This window comes from Staurois parvus, unplaced genomic scaffold, assembly GCF_062004578.1.
Source record: "Staurois parvus isolate SC_StPar_1 unplaced genomic scaffold, SC_StPar_1.0 ptg000139l, whole genome shotgun sequence".
Lineage (NCBI taxonomy): Eukaryota > Metazoa > Chordata > Amphibia > Anura > Ranidae > Staurois > Staurois parvus.
This window is the reverse complement of record NW_028317935.1, coordinates 2,431,169-2,438,695: the sequence shown is the minus strand read 5'-3', so window position 1 is coordinate 2,438,695 and position 7,527 is coordinate 2,431,169. Positions and strand designations below refer to the sequence as shown.

Sequence of the window (7,527 nt, the reverse complement as noted above, 5' to 3'; positions counted from 1 at the left end):
GCTGCACAAATTCAACTGATAATTGCGCGGTCATGCAATGCTGTACCCAAATGAAATTTACGTCTTTTTTCACACAAATAGAGCTTTCTTTTGGTGGTATTTGATCACCTGTGCACTTTTTATTTTTTTGCGCGATAAACAAAAAAGGACCGAAAATTTTGAAGAAAAATTATATTTTTTACTTTCGGCTATAAAAAAATTTAGTAAACTCAAAGTTAGTTATAAATTTATGCCAAAAAGTATTCTGCTACATGTTTTTGGTAAAAAAAAATCCCAATAAGTGTATATTGATTGCTTTGTGTAAAAGTGTTAAAAAATAGCATCTACAAACTATGGTATAGATAATGGAATTTACACAGCTTTTACTTTCTGACTGCCCATCACATTTCATGAGGTGCTAAAATACCAGGATAGTACAAACACCCCCAAATGATGCCTTTTCATAAAGTAGACACCCTAAGCTATCTGCTGAGAGGCATATTGAGTCCATGGAAGATTTATTTTTTTCTCCACAAGTTTCTGAATATTACAAAAACTTTTTTTTTACACAAAGGTGTCATTCAAATGATATATTTCTCACACAAGCCATGGGTATATGTGGAATTACACCCCAAAATACATTCTGCTACTTCTAATGAGTATGGGGGTACCCCATGTGTGAGACTTTTTGGGAGCCTAGCCACATACAGGAGCCTGAAATCCAATGACCACTTTGAAAGCCTGAAGGTACGTAACTTCCTAATTTCACTTCCTCACTACCTATCACAGTTTTCAAGGCCCTGAAATGCCAGGATAGCACCAAACCCCCCAAAATTACCCCTTTTTGGAAAGTAGACTCCCCAAGGAATTTAAAAAGAGGCATGGTGAGTATTTTACATATCTAATTTTTTCTCACAAGGTTATGAAATATAAAAAAAGAAAAGAAAAAATATGTTTTTGTTTTTTTTCTTCAATTTTCAAAAACTTGTGGCAACAAATGAGATCTGCAAAATACTTACCATGCTTCTTATCAAATTCCTTGGGGTGCCTACTTTCCAAAAAGGGGTAATTTGGGGGGGTTAGGTGCTATCCTGGAATGTCAGGGCCTCCGAAACTGTGATAGGTAGTCAGAAAGTGTAATGAGGAAATAAAGCCCTTTAAAAGCCTGAAGGTGCTTATTGGATTTTGGGGTCCTGTACTTGGCTAGACTGCCAAAACTTCTCTCACATGCAGTACCCCCATACTTGGGAGAAGTAGCAGAATGTATTTTGGGGAGTAATTCCACATATACCCATGGACTGTGTGAGCAAGAAATCATTTAAGTGACAATTTTGTGTAAAAAAAAATGTTTTGTTTGTCATTTTCCAAATACTTGTGGTAAAAAATAAATTCTTCTATTGATTCAACATGCCTCTCAGCAAATAGTTTAGGGTGTTTACTTTCCAAAAAGCGGTCGTTTTTGGGGGTGGGGGCATTGTATGCCCAGCATTAGAGGTTTATGCCACACATCACTCACTCTTCTAACCACCTGAAGACCAAGCCTTTTCTGACACTTTTTGTTCAAATTACAAAAATCTGTATTTTTTGCTAGGAAGTTAATTTAAACCCCAAACATTATATATTTTTTTTAAAGCAAACACCCTAGTGAATAAAATGGTGGGTGCTGCAATTTTTTATGTCACATAGTACTCACGCAGCGATTTTTCAAATGCAATTTTTTTTAAAAAATACACTTTTTTTTACTTTTAATGCACAAAAATATAGGCCAATTATTTGGTGAAATATAAAAGATGATGGTATGCCGAGTAAATAGATACCAAACATGACATGCTTTAAAACTGCGCATGCTCCGTGCAATGGCGATAAACTGCATACGTTTTTAATATCCATAGGCAACATTTTACAAGCCTTTACAAGCTACCATTTTAGATTTACAGAGGAGGTCTAGTGTTAGAATTACTGTCCTTGATCTGACGTTCGTGGCAATACCTCATATGCATGGGGAGAAGAGGGGGTTAAGCGTAGGGGCTAAACGCAGGTGCTGGCAGGTGCGGGGGGGGTGATCCCGCTAATGCTGCATTTTGGGAGACGCTATACTAATGTGAATGCTGGTATAGTGCTGATCTGATCAAACATATTGATCCGTTCAGACACTATACTAGCAATGGAGGTTTATTGTGTATGAGCGTCTTCCTGGCAATCGAGGGGTTAAATGTGATGACAGGTGTACTGATGGGCAATCTGACGCTATCTGGGAGGGGTGTGAAAACCATGGGAGCGCAAATCACGTATATATATATATATATATATATATATATATATATATGTGTGATTTTGCATACCTGTGCCGCCCTGTAGCAGTATTTTCTGTATATTATGCTATAGGGCGGCCAGGAAGCAGTTACATAAGCAGTTTGTGTTATGGAGCTGCATCATTTTAACTGACAATTGCATGGTCATGCAACGCTGCACAAACATGAAATTTACATCCTTTTTTCCCCATGAATTGGGCTTTCTTTCAGTGGTATTTGCCTCTACAGTTTTTTTTTTTTTTTTGCTGTAAAAAAAACCCGACAATTTTGAGAAAAAAAACAATATTTTGGACTTTTTGCTATAAAACATGTCCAGTAAAAAAATTTAAAAATCAAATTTCGTCATACATTTCAGCCAAAATGTATTCTGTGACATGTCTTTGCTAAAAAAAATCCCAATATATGTAAATTAATTGGTTTACGTGAAAGTTATAGTGTTTACAAATGACGGTATATATACTGGAAATTTTTTTTGTAAACTAATAATAGTGGCGATCAGCGACTTATGGCGGCAATCAGTGACTTATGGCAGCGATCAGCGACTTATGGCGGGACTGTGGGACTGCGGCAGACATTCTGACACTGGGGGGAACTGACTTGGGGTCACCGACATCCCCAGTGACACCAATACAATTCAATACAATCAGTGCAAAAAAAAAAACACTGACACTGTACTAACGGCACTGGGGAGGAAGGGGTTAACATCTTTAGGCAATCAAAGGGTTAACTGTGTGAGGGGAGTGTTTTGCTAGTGGGCGGGGGGTGTGTACTTCACTGTTGCACGCTGCCCTGGAAAGCTAAGCTCTCCTCTCCGGAACAGTGAGCTGGGAACTGCCAGGTAGCACAGCTGCATTGAAAACAATGCAGCTGTGCTCTGTGTCTGTGTTTGCCGGCAATCGCCGAGACCCGGAGGGTAATCACCGGCCCGGGACCCGGTGATTGACACCTGCGGCCACGATCGGTGCTGCGGGCAGGGCGGTCGCGCGCCTTGCGCATGCCCCCTAGCATGTAAACAAGGATCACGCTTATATATGTGATCCTGCCTACAGGGGCCGCTTTGCCACAGTATATATACTGTGGGCGGTCTCCTAGTGGTTAATAATACTTCGACCTTTGCTGAAGTGTGATCATGCATTATAGAAGCAATTTGATTGCAGTGCTTATTTTGCTGCTTATGAGGATGAAAAGGAGGAAACAGATGGATCTGATTCGGCGGAGGAGACGTCGTCTCTACTGGGTACATCCCTTGACCTCCCAGCGCCCATCTATTGGTTACTTTGCCCTCATGTTTGGAGAAATATGCACTCACCCAGACAAGTTCTACAATTTTACCAGGATGTTGGTGGCAACCTTTGATCAGTTAATAGAACTTGTAAGAGGAAATCTGAGCTGAATGTACACCAACATGATACAAAGCATTAGTGAGAAAGAACGGCTGTTAGTTACTTTAAGGTAGATTTTCTATATGTTGAATGGATGCTTGAATATGTGTAATTTTTTTTATCTTCTGTTTTTTATTTTTTATCAAATATTTTCAATTTTGTCTTGCCCTGTGGGAAGAACTGAAAAACTCAGTAATGCCAGAACCAACAGCCAGTTTGTACGAAGAAATAGCTGATGAGTTTTGGGAAAAAACTAACTTCCCAAATTGCATTGGGGCATTAGATGGTAAACATGCCCATCTCATCAAGCCACCTAATTCTGGTTCCCGCTTCTTCAACTACAAAAAATATTTCTCAATTGTTCTGCTAGGACTCAGAGATGCAAATATGAAATGGATGTTGGTGCCTATGGAAGTTCTGGAGATTCTAGAATTTTCTGTAATTGTGTGTTTGGTCAGAATTTCCAATATGGGGAATTTGATGTGCCACAATCAAGGCCTCTGCCTGGCACTGCTGGGTCATTTCTGCCTCTAGTGGTTGTAGCAGATGAGGCATTCGCATTATTCACCTACCTCCTTAGGCCCTACACAAAGCATGGCTCAGATTCCAGGAAACGCATATTTAATTATCAACTGAGTAGAGCACGTCGAAAGGTGGAGTTTGCTTTTGAAATCTGTACATCAAAATGTTTTATTAACATCAATGCACCTACAGGTTGACCATGCAGTCGACAAAGTTTTGGCATGCTGTGCGCTGCATAAATTTTTGAGGATAAAGGAGAATGTGTCCAGTGATTCACCAGAACAGATTCCAAATGAACCCCAAGGTCATCAGACTGGCACTCGTCCCAGTAATCATGCCCTACAAATATGTCACCATTTTGCGGACTACTTCCTTACCGAAGAAGGACAAGTTCATGGCAAAATGGCTACGTATATCTAATCTTTTGGTTAAAGATTTTTTTTTTTTTACAATTGTTACTACCACTGCTGACTGCTTAACCATTTTAATTATTTTCCAATTTGTACATTTTGTTATATTGTTATAGATATTATACAATTTTAACAGTTTGATAAAATTAAAAAAAAGTCAGACATCTTTGCCCAATTATTTTAGATGTATTTTTTGTATGCGTTATGTAAACTGGTAACAAACTTGTTAAACAAAGAAAGAATACAAAACCCTGAACATACATGCTTGCATGTATAATACAACAGAATTCCCCTTTGGAATAGTGTGAAAGCTTTTTAGTTTCAAGTATACAACTCTTTTTTGACTCCTTATTGCAGGTGTGATAACATGAGTCACAAAAATCCCTTGCAGAAATCACAAAAAATTTAAGTATTCCCATCATGTAATGTGGCAAAAACATATTTAGTTTCATACAGAAGGGCTGTGAACGCAGTATACTTACAGTGGCCACATGTATTACTTGAAAACATAATTTTTTTTAGGAACCTTGTGTTCTGAAATGCATAATCACACTTCAAAGTGTGTCCAACATCCTGCTGAGTATTATCAGGCATCATCTGCAAATGTATCATAAACTGCCTGTGGTGATTTTGTGTCTGTAACCTCTTTTTGCAAAAAATCAGGAATTTGTTTGGCTAGATTCAACAAGATTTGTAAATAGTGAAAAGTATACTGTCATTCATCTTATTTGGACACATTTTGGTTTTGTCGGCTCTGTGCAGATAAGATGGCGTTTGACTGGAGCAGAGGACACAAAGGGGATGTTGTAATGGTTAAATTAAAATATGCTATGATGAATACCTGTCATTAGAGGGGATACAATAAAGACAATTAACTGGAAGTTGGATTAGTTGCTTACAGCAAAGTTATCAGTCAGATTAACCACAATATAAAACAAAAACAGGCAATAATAAAACTGCAAGTGTTCATAAACTGGGTAAGGGGAAGGTATGGAAGAATGGCTATGTTCCCCGCCAACATCTACGGGTGAATCAGATTGGGAGGATAAAGATGAGGGTGGACGATATAAGTTTGGCTGCTCATGCATTCTTTGAAAACGCTGATTAGATTGGAAAGGTGTGTACATCTGTAGGGGTCCTGAGTAAGGATGGCTCATGGCAGGTGTAGTGTTATAACAATGATGGACGGGCAGTAATTTAGAGCCACTAGGTGTATTAAAACCCAATCCCCAGGGCTAATATCTAGCAAATGGGCATTGCTCTTTGAAAGCGGAAACTATGAACTTAATATATGCATATTGATCCCTTTTAACTTCAGTACGCTTATCAGGAGGGACCTCTCTGATTGCAGACAGTAAAATTCTGCAAGACATCACATCAGGGCCTGAGATATTCAAGAATTCATCAGCAACTTGTGAGGCAGGAGCTTGCGATTGTTTTTTCAATTCTTCAAGTAGGCAATCAAAATATTCTTCAACAGGAGGCTCATGCGGAGGATGGCATGTTCGGCGGGTGGTGGAACTTGACTGGACTCAAGTATCTATATTTTCCTGTAAATTTAGTGAGAATACAGATTATGCTTTTCTACAAATATGTCACTGCACCAACACCAGCTTTTGAAGGTTTCAACAACAGAGTGATTGTGACATGACAATTGTGACATTTTTGAAAGAAACATACCACAGGTGCTTGAGTAGGTGGTTGATTTTCCTCAGGAGAAACTGTCTCTGCATTTTCATCTTGGTTTGCTTCACCTTCCGTTCCATTGTCTGATTAAATACTTTCACGCCTTGCAGGTACGTTTGAGGTGGTTCTAGGTAAACATAATAGCATACAACTTTGAGGATCAAGATTCATGTATAATTTCTCTACAAACCATATAGTTTTTCAATGTTTACATTTTTGTTATTATAATTAGGTATAATGTAAACTACAGTATTGCAATATAGCAATAGCTGATGGAACATTAAAAATAGAGGTCAGATGCCTCCAGGATAAGAAGTGATATTAGGAATATTATGCAGAAATAGTGAGTGTTGCAGATGTTCATCAGGCAATACTATCCATAGATAGAGAAAATAATAAGGTATTTAAAATTAGTCAGTTTCTAGGATGCAAAAAAATTGAAGGTGCTCTACTTCTCTCTGCAGACTTCTCTTCATGAAGTTCCTTCCTGTAGCGGTCACGCAGGGACCTCCATCTTGTAGAAATATCTTTTCCTGCAATGTATTCCATTGGCAAATATTAAAGTGGAGTTCCAGTTAAACTGATAAAGTCAGCAGCTATAAATCTGTAGCTGCTGACTTTTAAAACAGCCATATGACACCATTGCAAACAAGCACCTTTGAAAATACATTTTCTATTTTTCAGGTATGGTTGCTATGGGCAAATGATCCCATGTACTGTATATGCACCTCACACATCAATTGATTCACTCACTGAGGTTCTCCTGTTCACTTGCCAACATATTTTCCCAGTTTGGAGTCAGAAATTGGCATTTGTCCTCCCGTTTCTGCCTTTTCATGACTCTCTCAGAGTTTCCTGGGCATTAAGGGTCCTATATCTCTGGTCGGCCGTGCACCAATGCTATAATGGCCTCATGAGAGATATCATGGGCCGCCATTGTTCTTCTCTGCTTCTATCCTCCTTTCAGCTTCCTGTGTCATTCCTGGGTATCCCTTGTGGTTCTGATGTGCTTCTGTTGATTTCTTGATTTTTTGCCTCTGCTATTTGCAGGTGAAATAGTGCACTGCGATTACCTGTGGTTATGTACAGATAACTGCGATAAATCAGCCCTGGACGCAGTCAAATTTATTTTTTCTAAATGCACATAACAAAACTGTTGCTAAACACAGTGTGTGAAAGGGGCCATAGAATGCATTGTCTGCATTTAGCTGTGGTAAATATGTTCCTCTAACCGCA

General features: G+C 38.8%; 2 pseudogenes; one reads left to right on the top strand and one right to left on the bottom strand.

Moving 5' to 3' along the window:
* Nucleotides 1-1,435: 1,435 nt before the first annotated feature.
* LOC149465242 (uncharacterized) lies at nucleotides 1,436-7,129 on the bottom strand (annotated as a pseudogene).
* On the top strand, nucleotides 3,472-4,392 carry LOC149465243 (uncharacterized; annotated as a pseudogene).
* Nucleotides 7,130-7,527: the final 398 nt, after the last annotated feature.